This window comes from Lytechinus variegatus, chromosome 7, assembly GCF_018143015.1.
Source record: "Lytechinus variegatus isolate NC3 chromosome 7, Lvar_3.0, whole genome shotgun sequence".
NCBI lineage: Eukaryota > Metazoa > Echinodermata > Echinoidea > Temnopleuroida > Toxopneustidae > Lytechinus > Lytechinus variegatus.
The window spans coordinates 5,791,537-5,806,529 of NC_054746.1; the positions used below are offsets into that span (position 1 = coordinate 5,791,537).

General features: G+C 35.3%; 1 long non-coding RNA gene across 2 annotated transcripts; it reads left to right on the forward strand.

Annotated features, from left to right (window-relative positions):
• The first annotated feature begins 10,633 nt into the window (after positions 1-10,633).
• LOC121418292 lies at positions 10,634-13,304 on the forward strand. 2 transcript variants are annotated; one of them, XR_005970445.1, is made up of 3 exons: positions 11,033-11,070; positions 12,074-12,159; positions 12,613-13,304. It is a non-coding gene; the product is annotated as an uncharacterized LOC121418292 (long non-coding RNA). The 2 variants fall into 2 exon arrangements; XR_005970444.1 differs by having other exon boundaries at positions 10,634-12,159.
• The last annotated feature ends 1,689 nt before the right edge of the window (positions 13,305-14,993 follow it).

Consider the following 14,993-nt stretch of genomic DNA (forward strand, 5'->3'; position numbering starts at 1 on the left):
TATTCTATTATTCCCATTTAATATCATACATTGAGCGCCGCACTTAGCTAACGGGGAGCCTGACAAGAAAGGTAATTAAACGGTCCCATTTTTGAAGACTTTATGACTCGGCCGGGGATCGAACCTACGCGACTTTCCGTTCGTGAGGCCGGCGCTCTATACCAGCAAAATTGTGCAATGTTGTACCCCCGGGCTTGTACCCTTCAAATTCCATACTATAGAGGTGAATACTTGGGTTATGGGGTGTATACTTTCACCCCCCCCCCCCCAAAAAAAGCTCTTTGAAGCATCCGGGTACGGTTTGTTACATTTCGCACCCTTAATTAATACAAATTATGCCCTTCAAAAAAATATTTCCACAAACTCCCATGCATTTAAGGAGCCTAAATGAATAAGTGTATTAATCTTGCTGATTATAATAATCAATTTAATGTAATATAGTATTGAAATATTGTCGCGGATGATTTTTAAAGAAAAATTAGTGATGTCGAATTAATTAATGAGGTCGAAAAACAAGGAATACAAGAGTTGTTGCGCGCAATGTGAAACGATCACGCATTGATGAAAGAGGAAAATGCCTATAATGTATCAATAACTATACTAGGGATTGAAGATTAATGACTTATTTAATATTGTAATGACAAGATTTTGGAAAAAGAAATGCAATCATTTTCAAGCCTATTTTCTGTCCCCGAATCAACCATATAGGCCTATGTCTTGCATAAATTTTAAATTTGCAATTGCTTGCTGATCATCATATCATGCTTCTTGCAAGGAGCGGCAAGTGATTTTCTACAATAAAGATTTATCTAGGGCATATCCTATGTAAATTTGCCACAGAATTTTGCAATTAAGATTGCAAATGTTTTTTTTTCTTGCAACGCCTGATTATAGTTACAATTAATTATTTGTGAAACAGACCCAGTTGTGACAGCCTCACAGCCGCTTATACCTCGTTATATGTTGTTCCTCTTCATATGCAGTCGGAACTGAACTCGAAGCTGTGGCCTGCGAAAACCAAGTTCTTGCTCTAGAGTGTCCTAATAGGATCCACATAAAGTATGCATATTATGGCCGTTTAGATAAGCACAAATGCAGAAGAGATCATTCTTGGTGGAGAAGCCATAACTATGGCTTTTGCTACGGTAGGATTGATCTTGCATTACAGCCCGTCAGAGACCGTTGCCAGGACAAACAATCATGCAAAGTGCCAGCCACCAATGATGTATTTATTGACATCTGTCCTGGGATTGTCAAGTACTTGGAGGTCACTTATCGCTGTCTGTGAAGTAGCTGGCTAATATTATGTAAAATCACCCCCCCCCCCAAAAAAAAAGGGGGCACATGAGTAATTCAGACCCCCATTCACTCACTTATTAAATCATAGCTCATCAAAAAAAATATATAATAAAGCAATCCCTCGATATATAGATTTCGCTTTAATTCTCTGACATTAATTATAATGAACGGTACAACAAAACTAGATAAGGTAATGTCATAGAGATATAATAAGTACATCTCTATGGGTAATGTCCAGCTCAAACATAAGTGAGTGCATGAAATAAGACTAACCATAATTTCGGTCAGTTCGGTCTCTTAATAGTCACCTTTTTACTGGTTGCCTACAAGAGAAAAGAAGAAGTTCACTGCAAGATAACCGGAACCGCAATATGGATGTAATAATTTAAAAAAAATACAAAAAATGCCTCTCGAAAGGCCCTATAGTATGAACATGGCATTACTTCTTTCATTTATATCTTAATATACAAACATTTTGACTATTTTTGATGAATTATTCTAATCAATAAAGTCATGTGATCTAACATAATTTATGCTCGAAAGAGAACCCGACGATGCTTGGGGGTGATGCATAAGAGTTAAATCACTTTTCTTTAAATATCATTTTGGGTCATATTTCCCAGTTAAGCCTTTTATTGTTTGTTTGTATGAGAATTCTCCCCTATATGGAGTTTATATACTTAGTTATTATAAATGGTTCTAATAGAGGTGGTTGGCTGATTCCATTTTAAGAAAACGATTTAAACAATATGCAGTTAGGGCGAAAAGTTTACATACACCCAGGAAATTCAAAGCAAAAGTTGATCTTGCCAAACGTCATGAAATTAACTGTATCTAATAAGATATTTGAGCTATCATGAAGAATTTGATATCAAACAGATGATTAAGTCACACGCACTGCTTTGTCGTCAGGGGCTGAAAAATATTTAGGTGTCATTTTCCCCAAAATCTTCATATTTTAGAAAAATTAAGAACAAAAACTTGACAAAAACATTTCATATTTGTGCTAGTTACTTCTCAACACAAACATTTCAAATTATACTTTTTGTTCAGTGGTGACATATCATGATGGAAAATGTAATATAAATCATAGATTTGACATTTATATATTCTATGAAACGTTGTTTGAAAATATAATAACAATAAAGTATATTTTGCAAGAATATTACTCTTTTCTTCAAAGAAAATTCCACATGAAATAACGGTATCCTAATCATGTGAAAGAGCTTGATATACTCTTTAACTTGATACTAACTTCGTCATGGTAATATTTATATTTCTGAAGAAATAGTAAATTTCCCGATGTTTGGCAAGCGAACAAACTTCAATGAATTCCATGATGGGTGAATGTAAACTTTTGGCCTCAACTGTATATGGTGCCGAGTAAAAATGGCAAAGGTAATATTGTTTACCTCTGCCATTACAGCGAGCCATGAAATGTGTGAAATTATACATGTACAACAGCTTTGGAAGTCTTTTATTCAAATATTTTGTGAAAGAAATGGATGAAGAGAACAATGCTAGGCGTAGCTTAAATCAAGGTTCCCTAGAGCTATCTGCCCTTCTAATGTATATACAGTTATTGTTTTCAACTTTCATTGAGTCGATTCTTTGATTTTGCATGCCAGCCTGTAACATGTTCCACTCGTTTCATTCTCCTACTTAAAGGGGGATGAAACCTTTTGGAACATAAACGCTTGTGTCGAACAGAAAAATCAAAGAATAAGAACAAATAAAGTTTGAGAAAAATCAGACAAATAATGAGAAAGTTATGATTTTTCTGTTTTCACACAAGCTATCTTGTTCCAAAGATTTCATTCTACCCCACCAGGCGGAGTTAAACAGGGAACGGTTTGTTGTTTTGTTTGTTGATTGGCCTGTTTATCCAATCATATGTTTCTTTTCACTCCTCATTATTATTCAGCATAATTCCAGACGTATTGATACTACAAACTATAACACGTCCTGCCCTACACTCTATCTCTTCCTCCTATATAATTCTCTCTGTATACATGGTATAGGGGATTCTTATTATTTGATAACCAGTCAATTTGTCATTTTCGCCCGGGGGGGAGGGGCCACTTCCATTCACGAGTGCGACCATGGGGTCTCGAAAGCACTCTAAACACGAAATTTCCATATTCTGAAAATGCACCCCTTAACAAGTATTGGCGTGTGAAACCCTACCCATAACAAGTATTGGAAACAAAACGATACTCTACTACTACTACTATACTATAGGCCTACTACTACTACTACTACTACTACTACTACTACTGCTAATAATAATAATAATATTAGTAATCTTATATGTTTGTTTGTTTGCATTTATTTCTGCGTTCAAAAACACAATACAAAATTATTTATAATTACAAAATACAAAATAATTCATAATATAAACAATGTGGTCATATTACATAATAAATACAAATAAGGATGTGAGTATAAATTAATCTTTTATAAATGTAAACATATACATATGATGTAATAAATGAACGCAGGAGACCGCCATCGTGAGCGGTTAGGCTTGAATTGATGGCGGCCTCATAAAAGGTTCGTGACTAAGATTGATATTTACTGACCAAGTGGGTGCATTGCAAGTGCAGGTGCTGGTGCTGTGTATAGCAGTTGAGTAAAATCAGAATATTAAATAGCGAATGTGAATATTTAAGTGAATGTGGAGTGAATTTGGAGGGTGGGGTTGATAAGATTGAATGATAGTTTTCTTTAGAGTGGCTTTTAATGAGTATATGGCTGAACACGTTTTAATATTGTTTGGAAGACCATTCCAAATGTCAGGACCATGGTGTCGAATTGATTTAGAGGCAATTAACAGTCTGGGGTTAGAGAGATGATTAATATTATAATTCAATATTTAAGATGTTGTTTAAGGAAGTTATATTTTTATGAGAAAAAAATATATTTGTGTCGTCAGCAAATAATACAAATGATAAAATGGAAGATGTATTAATAATATCATTGACATATAATAAAAATAAAAGCGGGCCTAGAATGGAACCTTGAGGGACACCACATTGCACCGGAAGTAAACTAGAATCGTTGCCATTAAATGTGACATATTGTTTTCGGTTTATTAAATAATTTTTAAACCAAAGGAGTGATTGACCGCGAATACCATCGTAAATTTGGATTAAAGCCAAGTTTGTTGAATAATTTTTTTCTAAAGCCATATTGATTAGAAATTAATAAATTGTGTTTGTTGATAAATTCATAAAGTCTATTATAAACTATTTTCTCGAGGATTTTGGATATACTAGGGAGAAGAGATATAGGGCGATAATTGCTTATTTCATGAGGATTGTCTTTTTTGAAAATTGGATTGACTTTGGCGATTTTGAATAAGTCAGGAAATATACATTGTGATAGAGATTTATTAAAAACATGACTAAGAGGGTTTGCAAGCGGGTGAATTATTTCTTTTAAAAGAGACATACTAATTTTATCATGCCCATGAGATTTGGAGCTATTAAGAGACCGTGTAATGTTGAGAATTTCTGTGGGGTTCGTATGGTTCAGGAAAAATGAATGTGGATTAGGTTCGGGGAGGTAAATCTGTGAAATGCGCATTTTGGCTATTGATCTTGCTTGCAAGTTCGGGTCCGATATTTGTGAAAAATTAATTGAATGAGTTTGCATGAAGGGAAGAGTCAACTTTGGAACCATTTAAAGTCATGTCATCAGTAGGTGGGGGATCTGCACTTGTTCCCATTAGTTCTTTGATGATTTTCCAGGTAGTATAAGTGTTTGAACTGGCATCTTTTATTCTATTGTATAATAGATTTTACGTGATAAACGAATTAATTTTGTTAACTTGTTGCGATATACTTTGTATTGTTTTAAATTGGCTTCAGTAGGATTGCGTAAATGTGACTTGCAAAGGCAATTACGTGTCTGTATTGATTTTTAATAAACCTTTTGTTATCCATGGTTGTTTGGGTGTTTTTCGATTATTTTTTACTTTTCGTATGGGAATATTCTTTTCATAATAATGTTGTAATTTATTATTTAAGAGATTATACGATGTGTTTGCGTCAGTTTCATTATAGACATCCTCCCACCCCTCAAGTAATAAGTCTTGCTTCATTAATTCAATATTACGTTTAGATTCTTTTCGATATGAGCGTTGGTTAATTGATTTGGGGCACGGTAATTTCATGTCACAAGTTAAAAATATTGGTAGGTGGTCTGAAACTTCAGAGCATAGAATTCCTCCTATCATTTTATTATTCATGTTGCTATGTACGTTGGAAAAAATATTGTCAATTTGAGTAGATGAATTTAGGTTGATTCTAGTGGATTTATTGATGAATGAATGGAAGCCGAATGAGTACATTAGTTTCATAAAATTGATTGAGTGATTATTGTCGACCGAGGGTAGGAAATTGATACTAAAATCACCAAAAATAAAAGTATGTTTATTTTCATTACGTATTGCATATAAATATTGCTCTAGCTCCTCACAAAACAAATCAAGATTAGAGCCTGGTGGTCTATAAATCAAATCTATGATGATATTTTAAAATCCTGTGTTTTCAATTTCAATGAACAAAGACTCTGCATGCAAGAGTTTCACATCGGAACGGATCTTAAATTTTAGTTTATCAATAATATAGAAGGCCACGCCTTATCATCATTATCATGTAAATGATAATGATGATAAGAAGAAGCCACTGAAGAAGAAGAAAGTCGGAGTTATATAAATAACTTACAACTATACTATACTACTACTACTACTACTACTATTACTACTACTATACTACTACTACTACTACTACTACTAAAATGATAATAATACTATTCATAACAATGACGCTAATAATAATGTTGATAAAATAATAATGATAATAATAAATGATAGTGATGATAAAAAATAGTAATCATGATAATATTGACAACCGAAACTAAGTAATTCATAATCATATAACAATTATGCTAATGATGATAAAGTACTAAACTACTAATAATATTATCACCACTACAAAACAAAATAAAATCTACTTGTAGCAATTTATAATCAACAAAGTATTGTCCAGTTATTTTCCTTTTAAATGGAACGTCCAGGCTGAAAATATTTCTATTTTAATAAATTGAGTAATATTCACGTAAAGAGCAAAATGCTGAAGATTTTCTCAAAATCAGATAACAAATAACAAAGTTCCTAGTTTCATCGATATAGCTGTTGTCGCGATAATGAGAACTGTGTAACAGATGGACAGACAAACGGTGCACAAACAGACGGAAAACATGATGCTTCCAGCAACTTAATTCACTGTGGTAATAGCAAGAAAAATAATAAACTTACAAGCCATTTTCGGAAATTTAAGTTGTATTCTATCATCAATTTTTTGAGATTTAAGTTGTATTCTATCATCAATTGTTGTAACTGAAAAAAATCTTAATATGCCTTCTGAGGAGGGAATTTTGTTAATCTTTACTAAAAGGGGATGAAGAATACATAGAAGAGACAAGATGACTGCTTTTACTACATGTTTATCAAGTATTATCTGTAGATAAGCTGTACTTTTTCTAATGTAAACTAATAATGTGTATGCTGCCTTTTTTCTTCTCTTATTTATTTATTCTGTTATATTTTAAATTACTTTTAATAATTATATGTGATTTGTTATACAAAATATGAAAACCCAATAAAACATTTTGAAAGATTAACTGTGGTAAAAGATCCAATCACTGTTATTGCAGTAACTTTTACGGTAAGACAGACAGACATGATAACATGCATGGTTATCAGGTGTTCCTGATAAAAAGCACTGCTTTGAGCGGATATCTCCATTTTCTCAGAATTTTATTTTATAATGGTTATGATATATTGGTTATATATAATACTCTGATTGCTTTTCTTTCATCTAAAAATAAACAAAGGTCCATTTTACAACCTACCCCATTCTTCTCATATAAGAATGCAATGTCATACCAACAACGGTTACAGAATATGTTATTATTCTTCCATGACAGTGAGAGGGCAATATCTTACCAGCAATTCGGCAAAGGCAAACATTCGTGTTGAACGTGCATTTTTTACATCTCGCGCCCAGTTGATAATGTACACAAGCGTATTGACTTTTCACTAGTCGCTTTTTAGCTAGTTTTGCGGAGATTGCATTGGCCAGGGTATAAAACGGAAACGCGCATCCCGCGCCGGGGGGGGGGGGGGGGTCAAATGTATTGCTGTACACATGCGTGACCAAATTATTTCCAAACACCCCCTAAACGAGTTTTTTTCTCTGTGTGCAAAACAACCCCCTTTAACAAGTTTTTCGGGGGCTTATTTACACAATTTGGCCCCCGAAGAAGTTGTCGCCAGAATATGACCTTGGGGAAGAAGATACCCAAACACAGGCGTGCTGGCTATAGTCTTTAAAAAAGCTTTGAAAAAAATACTCTAAATACGTTTTACCCCGCGATTGACCATTGACCAGTTTTTCAAACCCACGTACCCTTTTTCTTGCAAATCAGTGCTTTTGAAGGCCTGAACGGGTGCACGCGCGGCCCGCGTCAAAAACTGAAAAAACACCCCTTAAAAGGCGTTTTTTTTGGTCACGCATGCAATAGATTTGACTGCCCCCCCGGAGCCTCATAAGCCTATGATCACCCCTCTGAGAGAATTGTGCATAGTATATGCGTAAACACCCCTGGTAACGATAAATCAGCCCCTTCCCATAAGGGCGGTGGAATAAAGGGGCTGAAGGCTCACACCTGACCTTCCCCCCAAACAAATCCCTGTAGGAAATATTCCCTTTTTTGCGAATCGAAATATGTCCTTTTTCTAAATGAAAAACCCTTTTTGAAATACAACATAATATTGTAGGTTAGATATGTCCGACCTAGGGGCGCCGAATTGAAGTTTGACATAGGCATGAGAGGGTGCGCCGAATTCATGTTTGACCATGAGGGCGCCGAATTAACTTTCGACTTAGGGGCGCCAAATTAATCTTCAACCTAGGGGCGCCTAAGGGGGGCCGAATACGTCCGACCTGGGGTGCCGAATAAAATTAATGTTCGACATAGGGGGTGGCGAATAGATCGATGTTCAACCTGGGGGGGGGCACCGAATAGATGTCACTACCTTTAATGGGCGCCTAATTTATGTCTTACATGGAGTGCGCTGAATTTGCGTTTAACCTCAGGGGCGCAGAAATGTAGTTCGACGTAGGGGAGCCAAATTAATCTTCAACTCAAGGAGCGCCGAGTTGATTTTATACTTTAGGGGCGCCGAATTGAAGTTCGACCTCGGGCGCCCGCGAATCGACACTAGGGGCGCCGAATTGATCTTCAACCTTGAGGGCGCCGTATTGATGTTCTACCTAGATGTGTGTGTGACTGTGTGTATTTGAGTTTTGTCAGACGTGTATCAATCAGATGAGATTATTTACGTCGGGGACCGACCTTTAACGTCACCATCCAAAAGACGTGACCAGGGCTCGAACCTCGAACCTCTTGATCAATTTGTAACTTCCCCACATAGCCTGGATTACATGCAGGCGCACGCCACAACGCCCAGGGACGTCACCGAATTGAAGATCGATATAGGGGGCGCCGAATCAATGTTAAACCTAAAGGAGGGGGTCGGATAGACGTTCGACAGCATGTGTGTATGTGTGACAGTGTGAGTGTGTCAGTGTGCAGTGTTGTATACTCATCCTGTTCATGGTCACAAAAAATGCTTAGAATTTCCCGTTATAAATAATAACATTTTTTTAATTAACATAATTTTCCATTTGTGTTTGAAATTGTTTTGGATTAGGGTGTTGTGCAAAATATTTTATTCTTTTGTTGAAATCAAAAAATTACGAGCAATCTTTAAATGTCACTCATCAGAAAATTTCAGATTTCTTTTCAGGTTTTCGGAAAATGTTGATTATTCTTTCTATTTTGGGTGGGTGAGAGTATTGTTGTTGCCCTCTTCGTTTGTTGGTGTTAGCATATAAATCGTAGCAGTGCAGTCAGTCCCTTTATATTTATTCACTCATTAGCACCAATAAATAACACTAACCACCATAACAAATCAAATAACAAATGTGTCTGTGATTTATCAAAATGGCTACTTCTGCCTCCTCTGGCGAGGAGGCGTATGAAGATTATGCTAGCGCGATTTATTATCAATCGCAAGAGAGAATACGCCCACCATCGCCTATGGTGGCTGACCGTGAGGTATTTAGTGATCAAACTATTACCGAAGCTCGAGAAAATACAACAGAAGAAGGAGAATGGTATACTATACCAAAGAAGGTTAGAAGTAGTCAAAGCCCAAAAGAGCAAGGATCAGCACCATTAATGACTCGCCTGTAAAACAACAAGGGCTGACCATTATCATAGAAGGTATAGAATCAAACGTTGTTAAAATTAACCCGATCAAAAGGGCTGATTCCGGGGCTAAATTTCTAAATGAAAATGTAGGGCAAGTGCAAAAGATTGAAAGAGGAAGAAATGATTTAAAGATTATGTGCAAAAACCAACAACAAGCAGAAAAATTGAGGTCAATGACAGAATTTGCAGGAATAGCAATCAAGGCAGATTGGTACGACCCAGATAAGAAGAAAAATTAAACAAAATACTCAAAAGATTTGAATACTACACAACGCCTTTCCTCGGTGAATCTATATCTCACACCCCGGGGGGCCACTTCCATTCACGAGTGGATACCATGCGCGACCATGGGGTCTCGAAAAGCACCCTAAACACGTAATTTCCATATTCTGAAAATGCACCCCTTAACAAGTATTGGCGTGTGAAACCCTACCCTTAACAAGTATTGGAAACAAAACGATACTCTTGGCAAATATTCCCTGAAATGAACCCCTAAACAAGTACAGGAATGTTTTATTGTTACGGGTCCTTTGGCTGTCGGCTTTACCTTATTCATGTTATTTGGTTTAGTACGACCCCACCTTCTACACCTCGCGCAAATAGGACTCTAAACACGTAGTGTTGGGGCAAAAAGGACATCCTTTATAAAACATTTTAATTTTGTTTTATCATCCCCGCAAATTCAACCCTAAACACGTAATTTTCCTAGCGAAATAGATACCCTTTTTTCATTATTTTTGTATTTATTTTGACACCCTTTTCACGTTACGTACGTAACGTGCCCTATCGTGAAAAGGACATCCTTTTTACGTGTTTTTTTTTGGTCGCGCATGGTATCCACTCGTCAATGTAAGTGCCCCCCCCCCCCCGGGTCTCACACACAGTGCAATATAACAAAATCGAATGTCGAGAGCTGTACAGGGGAGGGTGAAATCCCTCTCGTTTAGCCTGGCGGAAATCATCGGATATCCACAGAGATACGATCTTACGTATACGTAAGCTCCCGAAGGGAGCTAGAGAGGTAACTCTTTTCGCGCGTTTTTATTTCCCATAGGTTTTGTACACAGCCAACATGGCTGCCGGCGGACAATTTGAAGGGTGATTTTGGAGGGTCAATGTTTTATTCATAAGAATGACGTCAAATTACGCAAAATGCACTTCTATGATTGGCTAAGACGCTAATGTTTTATTCATATATAATGAATTAAACACGTTTTTTCCTTCCCACAATTCCCAACGAGATCTGTGCGAAGTGTTGTTCTTTCGGACTCTGCGAATTTCCAGTTTCTACAACGAAATAGCTCGACTAATCATCTGTTTATAGAATTGATGTTCGAAATCGTGATTTCTGAGTGAACTTCATTGGAGCAGAAAATCTTGGAGGGAACATCAATATTAATTTAATGACATTCCATAAGAATAAAAGTAAGTTAATTTCATTTTCATGTTTTGATCTCACTTGCAATGGTGATGTGTTCGCTGGGGTTCGGGGCCCATCCCGTATTACTTTACTACGTAAACCTCCATTTCCATACACTCCCATTTCTTTTGCCTGACTTCCAAATAAATCATCTGTCATTTAGTTTCTCAGAAAAAATAGGCCTAACTTACCATTTGTCGTAGACCTTCATCGGAATATGCTTCATGTAGGCAAAAAGTAAACCTGTATTTCAGTTTTATTGTCAATTATCAGGGGTAGATGTGGACTTGTTTCAGACCTCCTGTTTTAGTAACGAGAAACTCGATTTTGGTCAGAGCGGGATCCGGTCTTGATATCGCCGGTGCTAGCCGGCTAGCGAGATTGTCGATGTAGTCATGGGGTATGAAAATAGCGGGGACGGACTAGGCCCAAACTTAAGTTCAAGCTTGAAAGTTGAAGTTTAGGTCTAGTCCGTCACGCTATTTAAATCTTTATATGAATAAGTATAATTCTCAGCAGCTTCTTTTATTCAAAAACTTTTTACTTCAGAGTAATCATGAATGAAATGATTTAGTGTTAGATTTGAATGAAATGTCTTAGACGCAAATCAAGTTTCCATTTGAACAGGATGCCCTGGGCCTGGCCTGGGGTGGTATTCTGAAAAATTCTTAGTGTTTACTTCATTCAAATGTGTTGTGATTTGACTTTAGTTATATACAGGACCAGTATAGACCAGGTCCTGATTCAGCTATACAGCTGGAGCAATATTGGTTGGAATCATTTTACTTTAATACACAGTAATATGCGTATGCTTCTCTGTGAAACTTTATGATAGAGAGAGAATGAAGTTTTTGGACCGACCAGATAATCAATTTTGGAATATTCTTAGGCCAATGATATGGACAGCTTGAAATTTTTTAAATATTGTTTAAGAAGAGTAGTTATTGGGGTTAGTTTATTTATCTCTAATACCGTACTCTCAAACTTAAAAAAAAATGTTTATTGCAGATCCAATAGGACCAAGATTTTAGCAGTTCACACCCGGTCAGAGGGACAAACAGAGGAACAGGATATCTGAATTGGAAAATTGCAAGGTATGCTTGTTGTTTTAATAATAATACAGGCTGTATCTAAGCTAAAGTCTAAATAAATAAATATTCCCTCTTTTGGGGGAGGGGGTATGGCTAATTGAGCTGAATCAAGATAAGATATGTACAAATAAAGCTCCATTGATAGTTAATATTTGCTTGAATTCAGATTCACCAGTATTTCCATTTTCACCGACCATACCTTCTGTCTATGTACATGTACATAAAAACATGATATTAACAGTTATCATCTGATAAATATTTGAATTAATTTGGATTCTTTATTATCAAAACATACTGTAAATAGTTATATTGATATATCAATTTATCTGTATGTAGGACAAAAGTGACAAAAGTATTAAATAGAGTTTAAATCTTCTTAATAAAACTGGACTAGATGAGTAAAAATGATTTACATCAGCAGCTCATTTTGTTCTTTCTCTATTTTTTACAATGCAGGTTTCCCACTGCCCAAGCTGTTTAAGTACTGGTATCACAACAAGTACCAAGACGGAAGATATATGAAGGCCAAGCTAATAAGTAGTTACTTCAAATTAATTTGAATAGATATATCAACAAAGCAGTGAATGTTCTTTAAACTGTACATCTGTAGAAAAGAGTTCAGGTTCATCAGCTGGCAATATGACATTAAAGTATACAAAATTTCACACAAAATACAAGAAAGAACTATTTTTTTTCCAATGGGCAAATGTATATCCTTTTATTAATATTTAATATTTCTACTAGTTCTTAGAAGTTTTTGTGAAATTAAATATAATTTCCAGTTTAAAGGACTATTGTATACAAGACAAAAATTTATGTTTTGAAATAAAAATCATGCGTAGATAAATGTTAATAAAGGTGATCAGAGGATTAAGAAATAATTTTAGTATCACTCCTGGACCTCATTCCATAAACAAGTTATTACTATTGTAATCTTGTCACTATGACAATTACCATGGTAACAGGGCTGAGCAAGAAATCAAGGTCTTTATGGTAGCTGCAATGGGCTTGGACAAAGTTACCATAATTGCAAGTCGTCATAATAATGGCTCAATAATTATAGGGATATTAAATTGCATTTATTGTTATCTTACTCAAAGTTTTGAAATGGGTTTCCTCTGCAAAAATATATAAATAGACTATATTTTTTAAAATAGATTGAATTCTACCCACAGTGACAGTAGGCAATATCAAATTTTGTTAGTGATTCACTGACTTGGAAAGGCACTGTTTAGGGAGATTCTTGAATTATGCCCCCCCCCCCTTTTTATGTGGAGTGCTCTCACATTAGTAGAATATTTCTTGTCCGCAAATTTGGAAGGAATTTACTCTTTTTCTGAGTGACAAACTTGTGTGGAAAGAATAAACAGAATATCTCAGATTTTTATGATCTTTTTATGAAATCTTGGATACATCCCTCATATTGATTATTAGGCTCATCAACATATTTTGAGTGAAATTCTAATAAACATTGTATATTTTGACTTAAGTGTAGAAAATGGACTAAATCCTTTATTTTTTTTAATCTAATTTAATGCTTGTAGACTCTAGTTGTTATGTTATTTTCAATGTTTCAGAAAATGGATTTCGTAATAAACATGTTAATTTTGAATCAAATTATCTGATCTTGGTCATTTTCGTTTATTAATCACCAATTTGTGATGATATATTGCTACCATAAAATTTTTATGCACAAATGGCACAAGATGTTGCACCTTGTACTCAAATGTGATACTACTGTGACATCATGAGAGCAAACAGCAGTTAATCAAAATATTATTCAAGAGAAATAAGGATAAGAGTGGGAAATTGCTGATGTGGTTTACGGTACACCATGTGGAGTGTTATAGAAACAGTGGATAGAAGAAGAGAAGAAGTGGATAGGCGAGAAAGTGGAGATTTGAGAATAGAGTATTCTTTCTTGAAAATAGTCCTGAAAAGGACTGTAAACCAGAAGGAATGTTGAGTGAGAACAGCTTGAGTAGTAGAGCTGATGAGGAGATGCTGGCTTGAGTCGGCGAGTAGAGATGATGAGTAGAGATGATGAGTAGTAGAGAGACTCGACGTTTCGGACAGGTTGACTGTCCGTCTTCAAGAGTGGGAAAGTATGTAAAATGACAGGAGAATTATTTGCCTTTATGCATATATTTGTGTGCGTCAGTTTCTGAGAGAGAAAGAGAGAGAAGGGGCAGGAGATGGGGGCAGTTAGAGAAAGTTGTTTGTTTTAGAACAAGCAATCATAAGACCTTACTGTTCACGATGGGTATACGGGGATGGGAATTATTTCTACGAAATTTGGAACCTTTATATAAAATGTATTTTCTTTTCATATAAAAATTATACCAGATTCATTTCCAGTTGAAAATAAAAAAAATAAATATCCTATACCCTACGATCGGTTTTCTCTCCTGCCTAGATAATTTTGAGAATCCCCCTAAAATATTGTACCTAGGTCATGGTTATTGATATAATGACATAGAAGTCGCCATTTAAAATTAAGTGCTCCCGACTGTTATAAATAGGACCTATATTGGGGACTACAATAATTATGTAAAAGTATTTGATTTGTTCTTATTATTTTTTAAAATTATAATATTTAAAATATATGAAATAAAGGTTCATTTTGTTTTCTGTAATTAAAAATAAAAAGAAAAGATAGAAATATAAATGAAGAGTTTTGTTGCAAAAGGGGTTAGGTCCACTTTTTACCATTTCGAGAAAATCCATGTTTTTTATTCTCACCTATTGCATTACTCAACTAAATTGTCATGTACTAGCCTATCATGTGAACATAAAATTGGCCGGGTATAAAAGAAATCTACCTGTTTTAATTTTTT